The sequence below is a fragment of the Nomascus leucogenys genome, chromosome 19, assembly GCF_006542625.1.
Source record: "Nomascus leucogenys isolate Asia chromosome 19, Asia_NLE_v1, whole genome shotgun sequence".
Lineage (NCBI taxonomy): Eukaryota > Metazoa > Chordata > Mammalia > Primates > Hylobatidae > Nomascus > Nomascus leucogenys.
The window spans coordinates 57998431-58019524 of record NC_044399.1 but is presented as its reverse complement, the minus strand read 5'-3'; the positions used below and the strand labels follow the sequence as shown (position 1 = coordinate 58019524).

Here is a 21094-nt window from a genome sequence, read left to right as displayed (position 1 = left end):
CTAAATTGTGTGCACAACCTCTGAAAGTAAGCCCTTCTCAGTGAGTGCCCTGACCTGTCTTAAAGTGCTGGGATTGATCCAACCATTTTTATTTCATGCACCTCAGACCTTCCCTCTCTCCTTCCTGACAGCCTGTATTAGTTTCCTGTAGTTGCTGTAACAAATGACCACAAACTTCTGTTGTCTCTAGCTTAAAACAACAGAAATGGGCTGGGCGCCATGGCTCATGCCTGTAATCCCAGCCTGGCCAAGATGGCGAAACCCTGTCTGTACTAAAATTAGCCAGGGGTGGCAGGCACCTGTAATTCCACATACTTGGGAGGCTGAGGCAGGAGAATGGCTTGAACCCAGGAGGCAGAGGTTGCAGTGAGCTGAGATCGCACCATTGCACTCCAGCCTGGGTGACAAAGTGAGACTCTGTCTCAGAAAAAAACAACAACAACAACAAAAAAACCAGAATTCTCTATAGAGAACTGAAGTCCAAAGCCAGTATCATAGGGCCAAAATCAAGGTGTGGGCAGGGCCACATTCCCTCCAGAGGGTCTGTAAGGGATAAGCCTTCCACATCTCTTCCAGCTTCTGGTGTCTCCAAACGTTCTCTGGCTTGTGGCTGCATCACTTGGATCTCTGCCTCCATCTTCACACGGCTGCTTTCCCTCCACGCCTTCTCTTCTCCATGTGTCTCTCTTCTGTGAGTATCTCTCTCATAAGGATGCTTGTCAAGGAAATTAGGGCCCACCCATATCATCCAAGATAATCTCATCTGTAGATTCCTAACTCGATTGTATGTGAAGGCACCCTTTTTCTAAGCAAGGCCACATTCATAGGTTCCAGCATGTAGGCATATCTTTTGGGGGCCATCATTCAACCCATTACACCTCCCCTGTCAAAATGTACCTGTCTTAGGCCGCACACAGTGGCTTGTGCCTATAATCCCAGCACTTTGGGAGGCGGAGGCAGTCAGATCACAGGAGGCCAGGAGTGTGAGACCAGCCTGGCCAACATGGTGAAACCTTGTCTCTACTAAAAATACAAAAATTAGCCAAGTGTGGTGGTATATGCCAGTAATAGCTACTTGGGTTGCTGAGTCATGAGAATCGCTTGAACCCAGGAGGCAGAGGTTGCAATGAGCTGAGATCACGCCACTGCACTCCATCCTTGGGAACAGAGAGATACCCTGTGTTAAAAAAAAAATAATAAAAATTACCTGTCTTCTTTACTTCATTACTTTAGGTCCCATGAGATATTATATTTTCAGCAAAAATGTTAATGATGTAATGTGTTTCCTTTCTGTTTTATATCAGATAATTCCTAGAGATGTAAGGCCTTGGTCAAGAAAACGGCTGTCTAGGGACTAGGATTTCAGGCCCCACCCGGGCCTCTGAAGAGACCAGCTTGGAGAAGTGGCTTTTTTTTCTCAGCATCAACCCTTCCATCAGCTCACAGTTTGCATGGGGTTCACCCCTGTCATCTGGTCACTGGAAATCATGGGAGAGTTGGAAGTACTGTTGGAGCATTCCATCTCCTCCTGGCTTTCTAAATAGCTTTTGCATCTTTCTAGTCCTAATCCTTCCCTTTAAAACTAGCTAATAGAAGCTCTGTCCTGTGCTAAGTAATTTACAAGCATCTTATTTAGCCATTGTAACATTCCCTATGAAGTGGTTACTATCATTTTTGTACTTTGCAGAGAAAGAAATTGAAGCTTAGATATGAAACGGCAGAGCCAGGACTTGAACCCAGGTTCTCTCACTCCAAACCCCAGCCTTTGAACCACTCTACTGATGTACCTCCTATGGATCTTTGGATAGCATTTTTCTCAAAACTGGGCTGTCAGAAGCATGATGGGCGTGGCCAAGGGAGGATTACACAAGCTAGTGAGCTGTGATGGAGAGCCGCTGGTTCTGCTCCCAGAAAGCCAAGGATTATGGAGTGCGATGGTTGCTGCCTGGGGTGGAGAATGTGCATGTATATTGATTAGTGCCTACCATACTAAGAAATTCCCTTCTCTTTAGAAGTATACAGTCTCAAATTGGCAAAATATAGAAGGACAAAGGTGTAAAAGGACTGAGCAGAATCTGAAGCTTTCCTGTGAGCATGGAGGTGGGGCAGGGAGAATGAAGAAGAAAATACAACTGAGAAAATAAGTTTAGTTCTTGGTAAGGTGAGATGTCTTTGACATTCATGAAAGTGTTAGGTAACACAACTGTTCCTTCCTAGCAGGAAGAACATTTGCCTGGTGATGGTCTGTCAGACTAAACTGCCTTACCTATAAAGAAGGCAGGAAACTAACATTTGAGCATGTAGATTTTCAGACTATTTCCCTTGGATTATTTCACTTCATCATCAGAGGAAGATGTTCCTCCCTTCATATTGCAGCTAGGGCAATGGGGCTCAGAGGGCTGGAGTGGTTTGCCCAACATCACTCAACTAGTAACGGCAAAGCTGAGATTTGAGTTTGTCTTCTAACTCCAATCTCAGGGCTCTAATTTAGATTGCAGTTCATCATTTATTATAAAACCCTGGCAATGCTTGATTGCCTGTTTCAGTGTGAAGAAGAGTGAGCTTGTTTCACAGCAAGGCAAAATCAGGAAACGTGCAAGGTCACTAGCCTCCCCAACCCTGCCTGCCTTCTTGTCTCGCAACTCCAGCTTTGTCCACCTCTGCCTAGAAAACTCCTTCTCAAACTTTAAAATCCACCTCAAGTGCCTCCTCTCTTTGAAACTTTAGATCCACTATCTTCTGGCTCCAGGTAGAATAGCTGTTCTTTTACATGTTCTCTCAGACCCATATGCATATGTGCATTACTAATAAAACACTTTTAATATGCCTGTCTCCCCAACTAGGATGTGAACTGCTCAAAGACAGGGACTATGTCCTATTCCTTGTGGCCCAGCCAGGTCCACCTCAGGGAGGTTAGGCAAGAGCTGTTGGGTCTAAGGCTCTCAATGCAGTCTACCTTGGCTCTGAGCTTCACCAGTGCAATCAGGTAAACTTTGGTCTCTTCCTTCCCCTAGCTAGATGTCCAAGTGACTCATGCCTTTTCCTAGAGGCCATAAACATGACCCTGCTCAGATGCTAGTGCTGAGTTCCACTCTGCTATGTGGCTTTGCTGGTGTCCCCTTGCCTGTCTCCATGTGGTCTCCATATGTCCCCTATATCCCTGGTCTACCCTGCTCTGTCCCTAATCATACAGACTAGACTTGGCTTGACTTTTGCCACTGCTCTGGTGACATCTCTCCTCTCCTTCTCATCACACTCCTGTCCCTGCCACATCACTCCAGGGAAAAGCAAACTGAAATCCTCTCCCAACCACTGGTGCATTAGGCCCTACGACAGGCACGATAATGGCCCTTAAAGATATCACGCCCTCACCCCTGGAACCTATAAATGTTACCTAATAAGAAAAAGAGGCCTTTGCAGATGTGATTCAATTAAGGATACTAAGGCCAGGTATGGAGGCTGAGGCAGGTGGATCGCCTGAGCTCAAGAGTTCGAGACCAGCCTGGGCAACGTGGCAAAACCCTGTATCTACAAAAAAAGAGAAAAGAAAAATACAAAAATTTGCTGGGCGTGGTGTTGTACGCCTATAGTCTCAGCTACTCAGGAGGTTGAGGTGAGATGGACTGCTTGAGCTTGGGAAGTCGAGGCTGCAGTGAGCCATGTTCTCGCCACTGCACTCCAGCCTGGATGACACAGTGAGACCCTGTCTCAAAAAATTAATTAATTGATTAAGGATTCTGAGATGGAGAGATTATCCTGGATTATCCAGGTGGGCCCTAAATGAAATCACAAGTGTCTTATAAGTTAGAGAATGAGGAGCATTACACACACACACAGAGAGACAAAGAAAGAGAGAGAGAGACAGAGCCATGTGAAGCCACAGGCAAAGACTGGATGCAGCCATGAGCCAAGGAATGCCAGCAGCCACCAGAAACTGCAAAAGGCAAGGAGCAGTTTCTCCCCCAGAGCCTCTGGGGGGAGTGCAGCCCTGCTGCCACCTTGCTTTTGACCCAGTGATACTGATTTTGAACTTCTGGCCTCCAGAAATGTGGGAAAATAAATCTCTAGTTTTAAGCCACCCAGTTTGTGCTAATTTGTTACACCAGCCACAGGAAACTAATACAGGCCACAAAGGGATTGACCTTGCTCTCCTAGTTTTTTTTTTTTTTTTTTTTTTTTTTAACCCTGCTAGTTTTACAACTGGCTTAACTGCCTCACTCCTCTGGCTTCTTACAGCCCCTTTCTCTAAGGACCTGGGCCAGTAACCACCATTTATTGAGCACCTACTACATGCCAGGTACTGAGGCTTCACATGGGCTACATCGCTAATCCATGCAATAACCCTGTGAGATGGGTATTGAGGCCAAAAGAAGTCAGGTGACTTGCCCATGATCACACAGCTAGAAAATGCCAGAGCTGGGATCTAAAAGCAGGTCTAACTCCAAAGCCTATGGCTGTGATCCTGCTGCCTCACTACTCAAGTAGGGGCCGTCTCTAGTTGACTGACTGCCAGTTCTCATGTGTTTTTCTCCAAAAGCCTATTGGCATCTCATACAAATAATAAATGCTGTTATATGGCAGGCATTGTGCTCAGGACTTTACATACATTATTTTATTTTTCTCATCAGTGCAACTCCATGAGGTAAGAGCTATTATCATCCTTTTTTTTACTGACAAGGAAATTACTGCTAAGTGGCAGACCCGGCACCAGGCCCTGGGTTTCTGGGGTCCTGGACCAGTGTCATTTCCTCTGATCTGCTCAGCCTCTCATTTGCACCAGTGCCCTGGGCTGTAATTTGACCTGGACTTGGTTCAGACTTCTGAAAGGCCTCTGTGTTGTCCAAAGTTTGGAGGACTTCCATTAAGTTTATGTGTGGAGCCTGCTTGTTAGTTTCCGGAGGGTTCAAAACACCCACAGCGCTGCATAAATATTCCACTGCCCAGACATTCACAAACACCCTACCCACATCTTTAAAAGTCTCTCTATCTAGTCCTATCTGTAGCCTCCTCCTCTCCTCATTAGAAGCCTTGAGATAGTTACACTGCAAAATTAACATAACAAAACAAATTTGCAAAATATAAATTATCGTAATGTATTATAACAATGATAATATAAAAATTGGGGAAGAAGAAAAATGTTAAGGATTTCATCAAAATATGTGTCCTAAGTAAAGTCTTTTATAAAAATGCATCTCAGTGGAGGTGGATAGAGGGAAGAATGCCAGGGAAGACAGAAAGAATGAGGCAGAAAGCAAGATTCTCTCTATTTATAAACCCTGAATACCTAAATGGGTTTATTTGGAATCAGTGGTCATTTGCATGCCTTCATATGAAATGTTGAAAAACTTAATTGAAACGGCAATTCATACAGCACAGCCAACAGACAGCAAACTGCCTTTGGAAGTGAATGAGGACTCCCTGAATTTCCTGGATCATCTTTGTTCTTTATAGACTTTGCAAAGGAACAAGAACCCAACAAAAGGGAAAAAGAATTCTCCATGATTGTCGAAAGCTGTATAATAATGAAAAGAGACCAGGACCTGGCTGGGTGCAGTGGCTCACACCTGTATTTCCAATGCTTTGGGAGGCCAAGGTGGGTGGATCGTTTGGGCTCAGGAGTTCAAGACAAGACTGGGCCACATGGTGAAACCCTCTCTCTATCAAAAATAAAAATTAGCCAGGTGTCTCAGCTACTAAGGAGGCTGAGGTGGGAGGGTCTCTTGAGCCCAAGAGTTTGAGGTTGCAGTGAGCTGAGATTGCACCATTGCACTCCATCCTGGGCAACAGAGTGAGACCCTGTCTCAAAAAAAAGAAAAGAGAAAACAGGACCAGGAATAGAGAAATCTGGATTTCAGTCCTACTTCTTCCCTTATATGCTGTGCGATCTTGGACAAGGCACTTCCCATCTCTGAGCTTCAGTTTTTTCCATCCGTAGGTAATCTCTATGGTACCTTCAAATTCTACCAGAATATTTTTAACTAAAATAGCATCGTAGCTATGCTTCTCATTTTTGCTTTTGCTTTTCTTCTCACAGTCACATAATCAACTAAGAATGAGGCAAGAGGTTGTGGTTGCTGCTGAACACATACATTTATCTAGAGGGCAAATGTAGACTTTGGTTTAAATTCTTCTAATGAAACTGTGTCTCACACCCAAATCCCAAGTTCAATGGACTACTCTTGAGATGCCAGCCATGGCGGCCTTGCTAGGGAGGAGGTCCATGATGGCCTGTGTCTGAGTCTATCTCATTGCAACACTCCCAAAAAGCCAGCTCTGTCATTAAGCTCACAAAGTAAACACTGTCCTCAGCAAAAGCCTGAGTTAGCAGTCACCTAAAGGCAATTGTGCTCCTTTAAGGAGAGAGCTTTCACCATTCATTGCTCCACTAGTGCCAGCCTTAAAACTTGAAATCAAATGCAGGGCTCTCAAGGCGCTGGCCTTTCATCCAAAACCACCGAAGGCTGTGGGCAGGATTCAGAATTACGTTTCACCAGCTGGTCCAGGCCGCAGTTTGTCTGGGGAGAGAAACAGACACAGGGAACAAAGAGACGGAGGTGGGAAGGTGGTAAGAAAAGGGGCTTTCTGCTGTTATTGCCACAGAGCTATGGGTGGTATTAACATAATCAGAATATTTTACCCAGCAGTCCAGAATGTAAATGTATCAATAAGCATTTCTTGCCCTAAACATTTATCGTAGGCATATCAAGTTTTTACCATGTCATTTTGCTCTCTTTTTTTTTTTTTTTTGAGACAGTCTTGCTCTGTCACCCAGGCTGGAGTGCAATGGCACAATCACAGCTCACTGCAACCTTCACTTCCCGGGTGCAAGCAATTCTTGTGCCTCAGCCTCCTGAGTAGCTGGGATTACAGGCACCCGCCACCACACCTGGCTAATTTTTGTTTTTCTGTTTTAGTAGAGACAGGGGTTTCACCATGTTGGCCAGTCTGGTCTCGAACTCCTGATCTCAGATGATCTGCCCTCTTCAACCTCCCAAAGTGCTGGGATTACAGGCATGAGCCACTGCGCCCGGCCTGTTCTTGTTAATTAATATGCTTCTTCCTCATTATGTTAAAGCTGCATCTTGTGTGCATGTCCTGAACCCCCACCTAGCTGGCAAATTCTTCAAAGGCACGGGAAGTTCCCATTGTTTAGTTTCCAAGCCCAACAAGGTGATTCGTGCTGAACTGAGCCAAGACAGGCAGACTGCCTTCACCAGGGAGTCAAGAGCAGCACCTTGGTGCATCCCCAAAGCCCTTCTCCGGGGGTATCCAGTCCATCCCCGTTATTTTTGTGGCCCACAAAGCAGTACCTCCTCCCCCAGGTCTGAGAAGACTCAGGAGGGTGTTATTAGGTTCCCATGTGGCCCAGTCTAGTTGATACCCCATCTGGGACTTGCTGAATAATTATAATAATAATAGCTAACATTTACTGAGCACTTACTATGTGCAGGCTCTGCTAAATACTTTATCTTGCAACACAATCCTCATGCCAGCCCTCTGAGATAGCACTTTTATTATCCCCACTTTACAAATGAAAAAACTGAGACTCAAAATACACAGCTAGGAGATGGTAGACCTGAGATTCTGGTCAGGGCTGACTGACGTGAATCCTATGTTTGAACTCCTAGCATACGCTGCTTCCCAAGCTAGTTTGTAAATTCTTTTGAGAGCAGAGATTCTTTTTCTTTTCTGTACTCGCAGAGCCTAGAAGAATCCTGAGCAACAGTGGACTCTTAGCATCTACCTGTTTCCTGACTGACTCATGAGCGATCCATGCCCATGGCAGTCAGAGATAAGAGTGACAAGAGGTTAGTGAGGAATCTGGCAAAGAAAGTTTGGAGAGCTGCTCATAGCCAGGTCGATTTAGGGTGAGGGAGTGTAGGCACAGAGGCCCCTCTCAGCAGTACTCAGAAGCTTGCAGAGCATCCTGAGCAGGAAGGTGGCCTTCCCTTCTCAAGGAGGACTCTCTAAGGAATAAGGAGGCATCCGAACATAGCAAGGGCACAGGAGTGGCTATGGAGCCAAACCTCATTCAATGTCTCTGTCTTGGTGATCACTAAGAAGCCAGTGTTGCTCTCTCCAACAAGCTGCTCATCTGTTGTCCTGATTGACCTCCAGTTTAGAAAAATGCACAGTACCCAACTGTTCCTACACTTTGACTGCTCTGCAGGATTTCTTCCTATATTGAACATGTGAAGGATTGCAGCCCTTTTTTTTTCTAATGGCTTATGTTTTGACGTTTTACCTGTAAATCAATTATTTGGAACTGATAACACATTTCCCATAGGAAATCATGTTACTTAAAGAGGTTAGGATCTCAGGCTATGTCCTAATAGTCTTATTTTACCCATTGTTTATTCATTTTTTTAAAAATTTTCTTATTTTAAGAGACAGAGTCTCGCTATATTGCCTCCCACCCCAGTCTCCCAAAGTGCTGGGAATACAGACGTGAGCCACTGTGCCCAGCCTTTACCCATTATTAATAGCAGTGAGCCTGATGTACATATCACCTACAAATAATCATGTTCATAATAGGAAAAAATGTATTAGGTTGGTGCAAAGGTAATTGAGGTTTTTGCCATTATGAAACCGCAATTACTTTTGCACCAACCTAATATATTCCTAATTCTAACTCAGCACCCCAGGACAGGGTTTCCCCTACCTGGGGAAGTAGAGATTTCTGGAGATGAGGTTAGCAGCACTCTGTTACCTCATAACTTTCTAACTGGGTTTGCAGAAGAGATCAGAACTTGAGGATATAAGATCACGCCAGCCTTATCAAAGAAGTCGTGTCTGCAGAAGCAACAGGTTTGCAACACAATCATTGCAGCAATGATCCAGATACACACTGATATCTGTTGATTCAGGATGACACACATGAGGGTATGAGTCACACTCCTGACCTCCTCAAGATATCTTAAAAGTTCAAAGGGAGGCCGAGGCGGGCGGATCACGAGGTCAGGAGATTGAGACCATGCTCGCTAGCATGGCGAAACCCTGTCTCTACTAAAAATACAAAAAATTAGCCGGATTTGGTGGCGGGCGCCTGTAATCCCAGCTACTTGGGAGGCTGAGGCAGGAGAATGGCATGAACCCGGGAGGCGGAGCTTGCGGTGAGCCGAGATCACGCGACTACACTCCAGCGTGGGCGACAGAGCGAGACTGTCTCAAAAAAATAAATAAAAGTCAGGCCGGGCGGGGTGGCTCACGCTTGTAATCCCAGCACTTGGGAGGCGAGGGGGCGGATCACGAGGTCAGGAGATCGAGACACGGTGAAACCCGTCTCTACTAAAATACAAAAAATTAGCGGGCGTGGTGGCGGGCGCTGTAGTCCCAGCTACTTGGAGAGGCTGAGGCAGGAGAATGGCGTGAACCCGGGAGGCGGAGCTTGCAGTGAGCCGAGATTGCGCCACTGCACTCCAGCCTAGGTGACAGAGCAAGACTCCGTCTCAAAAAAAAATAAAAAAAAAAAAATAAAATAAAATAAAATAAATAAATAAATAAAAGTCAAAGGGATTTCCACCATACTCAGCTTGTTAAATATCTGAAGTGGAAAGATCAATACTCTGTAGCCCAACTCCAGCCCAAAACTCCTTCCTATGCCTACTACTCTGTGCTGAGAGACAGGGAGTTGCAGAAGGAACTCATTCAAGAAGCTTCTTATTCATTAAAAAAAAAAAACAACATTGTAATAGCTACTTCTTCTTTTTGTTTTTTAGTACTAACTTGAGGCCAAAGGCTTTATATGTTTTAATTGGTTAAATTCTCATAAAACCCCTTTGTTTAGATTTAGCTTCACTTAGAATATAAGGAAACTGAGGTTTAGCATGATTAAGTAACTTGCCTTACCTCACACAGCTAATACACGGAAAAATCAGGATTCAAAACCCAGTCTGTGGGGTGGGCACAGTGGCTCACACATGTAATCCCAGCACTTTGCAGGGGCCAAGGCAGGCAGATCACTTGAGGTCAGGAGTTCAAGACCAGCCTGGCCAACATGGTGAAACCCTGTCTCCACTAAAGCATACAAAAATTAGCCAGGTGTGGTGGTGTGTGACTCTAGTCCCACCTACTCAAGAGGCTGAGATGGGAGAATTGCTTGAACCTGGGAGGCAGAGGTTGCAGTGAGCCGAGATGGCGCCACTGCACTCCAGCCTGGGCAACAGAGCAAAACTCCATCTCAAAAAAAAAAACAAACAAACGACAAAAAAAAAAACCCAGTCTATCACATCACACTACACCCCATAAATATGTACAATTATTGTGTCAATTAAAAACAAAATTTTAAAAATAAAAACTAAAATTAAGTAACATTTTAAAAAACCCAGTCTGTTTGCGACTCCAGGGTCCAGGCTATTAACTGCTATGGTATACTTGTTTTTCCAGAGGTATGGAGGAAACATCAAAAGATTACAAAACATACTCACTGTTAAGTATGTCAAACTTACGCATTTTTATTTAAATAATAATCTTGAAGTTGATATAGTATATGCTGGATCATCAGGCAGTGCAATTATAACTAAGTCCTGTCACACAATATAAAGGCTGCCTTTTCTGTTGATTTCTAGCCAAGAGGAGGCCAAATACCATGATGGCTCACTGAAAGAATGAGGGTTTTAGGCCGGGCACGGTGGCTCATGCCTGTAATCTCAGCACTTTGGGAGGCCAAGGCAGGAGGATCACCTGAGGTCAGGAGTTCAAGACCAGCCTGGCCAACACGGTGAAATTCCATCTTTACTAAAAATACAAAAATTAGCCGGGCATGTTGGCAAGTACCTGTAATCCCAGCTACTCGGGAGGGTGAGGCAGGAGAATTGCTTGAAACAACCAGGAGGCGGAGGTTGCAGTAAGCCGAGATCATGCCATTGCACTCCAGCCTGGGTGACAAGAGCGAAACTTCATCTCAAAAAAAAAAAAAAAAAAAAAGAATGAGGGTTTTACAGTAAGTTGAACAGAAGCAAGTCATGGGAGCTTCTCCATGAAGTCACATAGCACACAGCAGTACAGGCATGCTGAGCACACAAGGACCTTCCCTTAGGTGTCGTCCTCACACTGGGAGCAGACATATTACAAAGATCTCATTATACTGTAACCAGCATTGCACACCATGTTGACTCATCATTTTGAGAATGAGCTACTTGGCTGTTAAACTGCCTCAGTCTCTAGTGAGAATTGTTGAAAAGTAAAATTTTTTCCCAAGTCTCCCCTTGGCTATTTTTCTTTCTTTTTTTTTCTCTTTTTTTTTTTTTTTTTTTTTTGTTAGTAGAGACAGGATTTTGCCATGTTGGCCACCCTGGTCTTGAATTCCTGGCCTCAGGCAATGCGCCTGCCTCGGCCTCCCACAGTGCTGGGACTACAGTGTTTTTCTTTCTTGATGATGCAATATTTAGTCGTAGATATCCTTTGAAATCTTCTTATTGTCCTAATTAAAAGAAGAAACTTTTAAGAAACCAGAAGATAGAAGCCTGCTAGACCAATCCTTCCATATGAGTAGAACATCAAAGTCGTTTATGAAAAAGGAAGAATCACAAAGTTTCAGTTTGTTACAACATTAGAAAGAGTAGGAGAGAAAGAAGCATAGAAAAAGCAGTACAAATAGGAAGCACACAAAATAAGGTTATAGAAATGAATCCAAATTTCAGTAATCATAATAAATGTAAATGGATCAAATTGGCCTTTAAAAGTGCAAAAAAGAGTTAGAGTTTTAAATATTAGAAATCCAGATATATACTTTTTATAAGAGGCTTGCTAAACTGTAAGGATCTAGAATGACAGAAAGTATAAGTATGTAAAAAATAGAGGCTGAGCACAGTGGCTCACATCTATAATCCCAGTGCTTTGTAGTACTGGGAGTTGAAGACTAGTCCTGGCAACATAGTAAGACCCCATCTCTACAAAAAATACAAAAATTAGCCAGGTGTGGTGGTATGTGCCTATGGTCCCAGCTACTAGGGAGGCTGAGATGGGAGACTTGCTTGAGACCAGGAGTTTGAGGCTTCAATGACCTGTGATTGCACCACTGCACTCCAGCCTGGGTGACAGAGCAAGAACCTGTCTCAAAAAAGTAATAATAATAATATATATTTTTTAAATTAGCTGGTCACAGCAGCATGCACCTGTAGTCCCAGCTACTTGGGAGCCTGAGGCAAAAGGAGTGCCTGAGCCCAAGGAGTTCAAGGCTGCAGTTAGCCAAATGCCACTGCACTCCAGCCTGGGTAACAGAGCAACACTCTGTCTCTAAAAGAAATTAAAAATAAAAGTGAAAATAAAATATATCTGGCAAATATCCACCCCTTCAAAAAAGCTAATGTTGTTATTAATATGAGACAAATGTGTTTAAGACAAAAAGCATTTTTAGGGATGAAATGAGTCACTATATTTGATGAAAGTTTCATTGGAGGCTGGGCGCGGTGGCTCATGCCTGTAATCCCAGCACTTTGGGAGGCTGAGGAGGGCAGATCACGAGGTCAGGAGATCGAGACCATCCTGGCTAACACGGTGAAACCCCGTCTCTACTAAAAATACAAAAAATTAGTCCGGCATGGTGGCGGGCACCTGTAGTCCCAGCTACTTGGGAGGCTGAGGCAGGAGAATGGTGTGAACCCAGGAGACGGAGCTTGCAGTGAGCCGAGATAGCGCCACTGTAGTCTGGCCTGGATGAAAGAGCAAGACTCCGTCTCAAAAAAAAAAAAAAAGTTTTCATTGGAGAGCTATAACAACTCTAAACTTATATGTCCTTAATAACATATCTTCAAAGTATGTAATCTAAAAATTGATAAAATTTTGTTTCAAATTGAAAACATACACGATAATAAGGATAAAAAAATTGAGGAAGGAAGGAGAAAATAAACATATGTTGAGGGCTTACTATTTGCCAAGACTGTGCCAAATACTAGGGAAACAAAGATGTGGAGACATAGTTTCTTCCCCCATAAAACTTCCATATGGAAATAATGTATAATGTGATAAAGGTTATAACAGTGGGATATACACTTTTTTTTTTTTTTTTGAGACTGTGTCTTGCTCTGTCACCAGGCTGGAGTGCAGTGGCACAATCTCGACTCACTGCAACCTCTGCCTCCCAGGTTCAAGGATTCCCCTGCTTCAGCCTCCCGAGTAGCTGGGATTACAGGCACATGCCACCACACTTGGCTAATTTTTTGTATTTTTTAGTAGAGATGGGGTTTCACCATGTTGGCCAGGGTGGTCTTGATCTCCTGACCTCATGATCTGCCCGCCTCGGCCTCCCAAAGTGCTGGGATTACAGAAGTGAGCCACCACGCCTCGCCCAAGGGATATACACTCTTATAATGAATGATGGAAGACAGGATGAAGTTACTATCTGAATCAGAAGAGGAGGAGGTAAAGGAAAACTCACTTAGAAATATTTTGAAATGGCCGGGCGCGGTGGCTCACGTCTGTAATCCCAGCACTTTGGGAGGCTGAGGTGGGCGGATCACGAGGTCAGGAGTTCGAGACTAGCCTGGCCAATATGGTGAAACCCCATCTCTACTATAAATACAAAAAGTTAGCCAGGTGTGGTGGCGCATGCCTGTAGTCCCAGCTACTCAGGAGGCCGAAGCAGGAGAATCACTTGAACCCGGGAGGCAGAGGTTGCAGTGAGCTGAGATCGCACCACTGTACTCTAGCCAGGGCAACAGAGTGAGACACTGTCTCAAAAAAAAAAAAAAAAAGAAAGAAATATTTTGAAATGGTCTTAAAGGATGAGTTGGAGTTCACCAGATAGACAACGGGCAGACGGGAGAGGACTAGGGAGAAGAGCATGTCAAGCAGAGGAAACAACACACACCACCAGCCAGAGAGGTAAGAAAGCATAGCACGTACAGAGGTCTAAAGCGTTGGATAAGTAAATTGAGAAAGAAAAAACATTTTTACTGGTAACGATTTCACATGCATGAAGCCTTAGTTTCAGTGACATTTACACACACCAGAAATAAGAACTGGACAAGGGCCTTCCTTCCTTCCGTCCTTCCCTCTCTTCCTTCCCTTTCTTTCTTTCTTTCTTCTTTCTTTTTCTTTTCTTCCCTCTGTGGCCCAGGCTGGAGTACACCCGGCTCGCTGCAGACTCCCTGCGTCCGGCTCCGGTGATTTTCCTGCCCTGGCCTGCGGGCTGCCGGGGATTGCCGGCGCGCGCTACCACCCCTCCCTGGTTTTCCTCCTTTGGCTGGAGGCGTGGTTTCGCCATGTTGGCCAGGCTGGTCTCCAGCTCCTGACCTCCGGTGGTCTGCCCGCCTCGGCCTCTAGAGGTGCTGGGACTTCAGACGGAGGCTCGCTCACTCGGTGCTCGGTGTTGCCCGGGCTGCAGTGCGGTGGCGTGGTATTGGCTCGCCGCAGCCTCCGCCTCCCAGCCGCCTGCCTTGGCCTCCCAGGGTGCTGGGATTGCAGCCTTTGCCCGGCCGCCGCCCCGTCTGGGAGTTGGGGAGCGTCTCTGCCCGGCCGCCCCGTCTGGGAGGTGAGGAGCGCCTCTGCCCGGCCGCCACCCTGTCTAGGAAGTGAGGAACGTCTCTGCCTGGCTGCCCATCGTGTGGAATGTGAGGAGCGCCTCTGCCCGGCCGCCCCGTCTGGGAAGTGAGGAGCCCCTCTGCCCTGCTGCCACCCCGTCTAGGAAGTGAGGAGCGTCTCTGCCCAGCCGCCCCGTCTGGGAAGTGAGGAGCACCTCTGCCTGGCTGCCCCGTCTGGGATGTGGGGAGCGCCTCTGCCCAGCCACCCCGTCTGGGAGGTCTACCACAGAGGCCAGAAGCAATGTGGGGGCTGGACGTGGTGGCTCACGCCTGTAGTCCCAGTACTCTGGGAGGCCGAGGCGGGTTGATCACTTGAGCCGAGGAGTTCGAGACCAGCCTGGCCAACATGGCGAAACATATGAAAAATACAACTGACAAACCAACCAACCAACCAAGCGACAACAAAACAGGTCTACCCTGGACTCATACTCTAATTTTTTCTATTTTCCTCCCTTTCTGATCCTTTATCCCACTTTCTTTTTCTTCCTCTTCCTTCTCCTTCTTCTTTGTCAAATAGAGGATTGAGTTATTATCATTGATCCATACAAAGTCCCTCTCTCATTTATTTTCTTTAATTCCCACCCCCCATTTCTATTCCCCGTCTTCCCATGTGCAACCTTCCTAATATGTTTGATATGCATCTTTTTGTTTGTATGTACTTTTAGAAAATGTTTATTTTTTTGTGTGCAAAAATAAAAATAAAAAAATAAAAAATAAAGAAGACTCAATAAGTGCACAAAGTAAAAAAAAAAAAAAAAAAGAACCGGACAAGATTCCTCTTCAGCATAAAAGCCATTAGAAAAATATTACTAATCACATGGGGGATGTGAGGAGTTTAGAAAGCTACCAGTTTAATTTTCCTTGGCAAATCCTGCAGTGCAGATTTGCTAAGTTCCAGTGTAATGCACTCTGGTGATGTCATTTTAGCCTCGGATGATTGCACATCCCAAACAACCATGTGACTAATACCCTCTGGCTGTCACCAAAAGGTCTAAATAATACGAGCAGCAGTGCTCAGCCTCAGCGTGCTAGCAAGCTGCCTTAGTTCCTCACTTTCAAATTACAATCTGACTTGTTACACGTAATAAATGGGAGGTGAGAAAGGAGAAAGAAAAACAAGTGTGGAAACTATTCCACAGTAGTGCTATGACCTAACACATCCATTTGATTTCAGTTGGCAAGGGAAGCAGAAGATCCAGTTTGACATAAGAAATCAAGAATGGTTGCACAACAGGCTGAGTTGGGAACATCCTTTATGTCAGTCTCTACCATGGCCGGTAATTCACTCAATTGTGAACAAAATATCTTACAGAGTAGCCAAAAAGTTTTAGAAAATAATGTGCACTTTTTTAAAAATTTTTTTCCCCTTTCATACCTAGACTGGCAGAATAATCTGCACTTTAGAAGGGACTGCTTTTTTTTCTCTTTTAGACAAAACTGTGCCCCTTGAGTTTGGATCCCATTTATGCTGATACTTTTAACCAAGCAATTTTCTCATGTGCAATGGGAATTGACACCTATCTAACCAATTTTTATTTTATTGATGAAAACTGAAAGCGGAAGCTAGAAGAATGGGGGGATTGTCCTCTTTTCTATATATATTTTTCTTTTTGATGTCCTTTACTTCAGGTTGAGCCTGGTGTTTGCTTTAATCACAACAGAAAGCATTTTCCAATTCAGGGAAAGGAGAGAACAGGCCATAAACCCTGTCCCCTGTTTGTTCTCCAACTACCAATTTTTGTCCTTTGCCCTGCCATGTCTTTTCCCCTCTTGTTTGCTTCTCCTTTCTTTGCTAATTTCTCAGTTCTATTCTGGCCTCACTGAAAATGGCAGAAATTATGCAACCTAGTACTTTTTTACACAAGCTCCTTTAGTGTCAAGGATTCATCAAGTGCCTGCCATGTGCCGGCACTGTTCTAGATGCCGAGAATACTACCATGAATGAAATAGAAATCCCGGCTGTCACTGGGCTTTGTCTAAGGGCCATTGGGGAAGGCCTCTCAAAAGGAAGTGATAGCTGAGCTGGGATCTGAGTCATGAAGAGGAGTGAGCCCAGGGGACAACAGCTGCAAGAGCGTTCCAACGGGAGAGACCAGCCTAGCAAAAAGGAGAAGCATCAGCCTGGTGCATTCCATGGACAGGAAGGAATGGGGCAGGGTGCCTTTAAGGGAAAAGCATCAGTTTGGATGGGGAGGGATGTAGGGTCGGGAATACAAAATAAGAGTAATTATGGCTGGGCACAATAGCTCACACCTGTAATCCCAGGAGTTTGGGAGGCCAAGGCGGGCGGATCAGTTGAGGTCAGGAGTTCGAGACCAGCCTGGCCAACATGGTGAAACCCCATCTCTACCAAAAATACAAAAAATTAGCTAGGCCTGGTGGTACGTGCCTGTAATCCCAGCTACTTGGGAGGCTGAGGCAAGAGGCAGAGGTTGCGGTAAACCGAGATCACGCCACTGCACTCCAGCCTGGGCAAAAGAGTGAAAGTGTGTCTCAAAAAAAAAAAAAAAAAAAGAGAGAGAGAGAAATTAGCTTAGGGTGAAAGGCATTTTGCCCACAACAAAGGAGGGATTCCTTTAGATCCATCAGATGGAGGAAGGTTTGAGAGAACAAAGATGACGGTTGGGTTCCAGGGTCTGAGTAGAAGCAGGAGAAGGAATCCTCCTTTTTTTTTTTTTCAGATGGTGTCTCGCTCTGTTCCCCAGGCTGGAGTGCAGTGGTGAGATCTCAGCTCACTGCAAGCTCCGCCTGCCGGGTTCACACCATTCTCCTGCCTCAGCCTCCCTCCCGAGTCGCTGGGACTACAGGCACCCGCCACCACGCCCGGCTAATTTTTTGTATTTTTAGTAGAGATGGGGTTTCACCGTGTTAGGACGGTCTCCATCTCCTAACCTTGTGATCCGCCTGCCTCGGCCTTCCAAAGTGCTGGGATTACAGGCGTGAGCCACCGCCCTCAGCCAGAATCCTCTTTCTTTAGAGGTGTGAAGAGTGGGAACTGGGGACCAGTAACTCAGAGAGGCAAGGCCAGGTTCATGGAAGACTGGGGGGACGAATGGACTGATGGCAACACGCAGAGACGCACACTTATGCAGTCACATGTGCACAAAGCGACAGCAGGCGCCTTTTCAAAATATGCCGGGTTGAGTGAAATGACCTAAATGTATCTTTTTATACAGTAAGCAGGAGGACAGAGACCCTCTTTATATAGACTACATTCTCAACATTTTTAAAAACATTTGTTCCTGGCCGGGCGCAGTAGCTCACGTCTGTAATCCCAGCACTTTGGCAGGCTGAGGCGAGAGGATCACTTGAGGTCAGGAGTTCAAAACCAGCCTGGCCAAAATAGTGAAACCCCATCTCTACTTGAAAAATAAAATACAAAAATCACCTGGGCATGGTGGCACAGGCCTGTAGCCCCAGCTACTCGAGAGGCTAAGGCAGGAGAATTGCTTGAACCTGGCAGAGGGAAGTTGCAGTGAGCTGCAATCGCACCACTGCACTCTAGCCTGGGGGACAGAGTAAGACTGTCTCAAAAAAAAAAAACAAAAAAAAGAAAAAATTGTTCCTTTTCAGTAAACATAAAAACCACATACCCTTGTTTAAAATGGTTTGAAATTTCAAACTAAATAGAGTGACTGGAAAAAACATGCGGGCAATTTCAGAGTATGTTTCTTCAAGTTACTTAAGCCTCCTCTGCCCAGACTTTGGTCTGGAACCTTCTGATCTACCCGCTTTCCAGGTGAATCCCAGCTGAGCTGCTACAGCCTGGTAAGTGTGGCCAGATCTGCATAGCAGCCTCAGGCTGGGCTCATTAACTCGAAAGGAAAAAGAAAAAGGCAACAACTTAGTGGGCTGCCAAAACTGGTGTTTTTGTTTGTTTGTTTTTGTTTTTAGGCAGGATCTCACTATATCATCCAGGCTGGAGTACAATGGCAAGATGTCACTCACTGCAACCTCTGCCTCACAGGTTTAAGCCATTCTCCTGTGTTAGCCTCCTGAGAGCTGGGAGTACAGGCGCCCACCACCACACCTGGCTAATTTTTGTATTTTTTAGTAGAGACAGGGTCTTGCCATGTTGGTCATGCTGGTCTCGAACTCCTGACCTCAAGTGATCCGCCCACCTTGGCCTTCCAAAGTATTGGGATTACAGGGGTGAGCTACCGCGCCCAGCCCAAAGCTGTCTTTAAAAATATATCTGTGGATTTAGCTGAATGAAGGAGATGAATACTGAGTTCTGAAGAGAGAGCTTTGCCTTCCTTCAGAGAGCAAAGCTTGGCTTAGTGACTAAAAGTTTCTGGAAAAAAGTTTTAGAAAAAGATTTCATTAAAAAAAAAAAAAGTCAGCCGGGCACAGTGGCTCATGCCTATAATCCCAGCATCTTGGGAGGCCAAGGGGGGGCAGATCACCTGAGGTCAGGAGTTTGAGACCAGCCTGGCCAACGTGGTGAAACCCTGTCTCTACTAAAAATACAAAAATTAGCCAGGCATGAAGGCGCCTGTAATTCCAGCTACTCGGAGGCTGAGGCAGGAGAATTTATTGAACCCAGGAGGCAGAGGTTGCAATGAACTGAGATCATGCCACTCCACTCCAGCCTGGATAACAAGAACAAGACTCTGTATCGAAAAAGAAAAAGAAAAATAAAACTCACCAAAGATGAGAACTTTCTGACAAGTGGAAGTAGTTGACACCCAGCACTGCAGGTGAGCTATGGTATAAAGCAGGTACCTGACCTGGGTCTAAGGTCCCTTCTAATGTTTACCTTCTATGAATTAATCTATATCTAAAGACCATGAGCACAGTATTGAATGAAGATGTTAACAAACATTGTCATTCTCTCTCTTCAGAAATAGCTAGATAAAAAGAACTATCAACATCACTAGCCATCAGAGTAATGCAAATCAAAACCATGATGAGATACCACTTCCCACTCACCAGGATGGCTATAATAAAAAAGACAGATAATAACAAGTGTTGGTGAGGATATGGAGAAACCAGAACCCTCATACATGGCTGGCAGGAATGCAAAATGGTATAGCCAGTTTGAAAAATAATCTAGCAATTCCTCAAAAAGCTAAATGTCTCCCAGCACTTTGGGAGGCTGAGGCGAGCGGATCACAAGGTCAGGAGTTCAAAACCAGCCTGACCAACATGATGAAACCCCGTCTGTACTAAAAATATAAAAATTAGCCAGGCGTGGTGGTGCACACCTGTAATCCCAGCTACTCAGGAGGCTGAGGCAGGAGAACCGCTTGAACACGGGAAGTGGAAGTTGCAGTGAGCTGAGATCACGCCATTGCACTCCAGCCTGCATGACAGAGCCAGACTCCATTTAAAAAAAAAAAAGAAAGAAAAACAAGAAAAGGAAACCACTCTCACAGAAAAATGAGAAGCAAAATTTCAGCACGACTTCTATTTGTAATTTGCTAATTAAAGTGGGCATTCTACCATGTAAATATCTGTGCCTGAATTCTGACACAGCCTTTTTTTAAAAGAATGATTTATCCTAAACTTCCAGATAGTAGCACCATGAAATGCAAACAGCAGAGACCTCTGACCTGTATTCCACGTTTAACAAACACACACAAAGCTGATTAAAAGACATGAAGGTGGCCGGGCACGGTGGCTCACGCCTGTAATCCCAGCACTTTGGGAGGCCGAGGCACGTGGATCACCTGAAGTCAGGAGTTCAAGACCAGCCTGGGCAACATGGTGAAACCCTGTCTCTACTAAAAATACAAAAATTAGCTGGGCGCAGTGGCGTGTGCCTGTAATCCCAGCTACTCAGGAGGCTGAGCCAGGAGAATCGCCTGACCCCGGGAGGTGGAGGTTGCAGTAAGCCAAAATTGCACCATTGCACTCCAGCCTGGGTGACAAAGCAAGACTCTTTCTCAGAAAAAATAAATAAATAAATAAAAGACATGGGGGTGCCTCTGGCCCTGGGATCCAGCCCTCCATGCTGGTCCAGTGCAACTCATGACCCTAAACATTTCTTCTTAAGATAACACCATTCAGGATTCACAGAAACACTTCTGTATCTCTCTTGCCCTATGTCTTCAAAACAAAAAGCTTTGTGGGTTGTCTTGCTGCTGACACTAGGGGAAAAAAAATGGCTTTGGAAAGATTTGAGTGGCAGAAACTCTTACATAAAAAAGGACAAATTAATTAAGTTGTCAAATTCCTCCTCTCAGAGAATATGAATGCAATAGATTCTTGCATTACCAAGTATCATTGGCTAGGAATGCTGAGGATCCCTTTTCCAGCTTCTCTGTTTTCCAACTGTGAGTTCTAGAGGTACTTGGGAATTAAGTGGCATTTGCAACAGTTGCACACTGTGCATTGTGACTGAGGATATTTTGCAATAGCAAACAATTCTTATTATGTTTCTTTTCCCCCAAGACAAGGTCTGGCTCTGTCGTCCAGGCTAGAGTACAGTAGCACAATCTCAGTTCACTGCAACCTCCACCTCCTAGTCTCAACCATCCTCCCACCTCAGCCTCCCAAGTTGCTGGGATTACTGGTGTGCACCACCACACTCGGCTATTTTTTGTAGAGATGGAGTTTTGCCATATTGT

At 45.1% G+C, this 21094-nt stretch overlaps 1 long non-coding RNA gene across 1 annotated transcript in view; it reads right to left on the bottom strand.

Moving 5' to 3' along the window:
- Window positions 1–6065: 6065 nt before the first annotated feature.
- Window positions 6066–21094, bottom strand: part of LOC100586921 — a 29732-nt gene continuing 14703 nt past the window's right edge. The window contains exon 2 of the long non-coding RNA XR_121500.3: window positions 6066–6515. This is a non-coding gene — a long non-coding RNA (uncharacterized LOC100586921). The remainder of the gene's footprint in view (window positions 6516–21094) is intronic.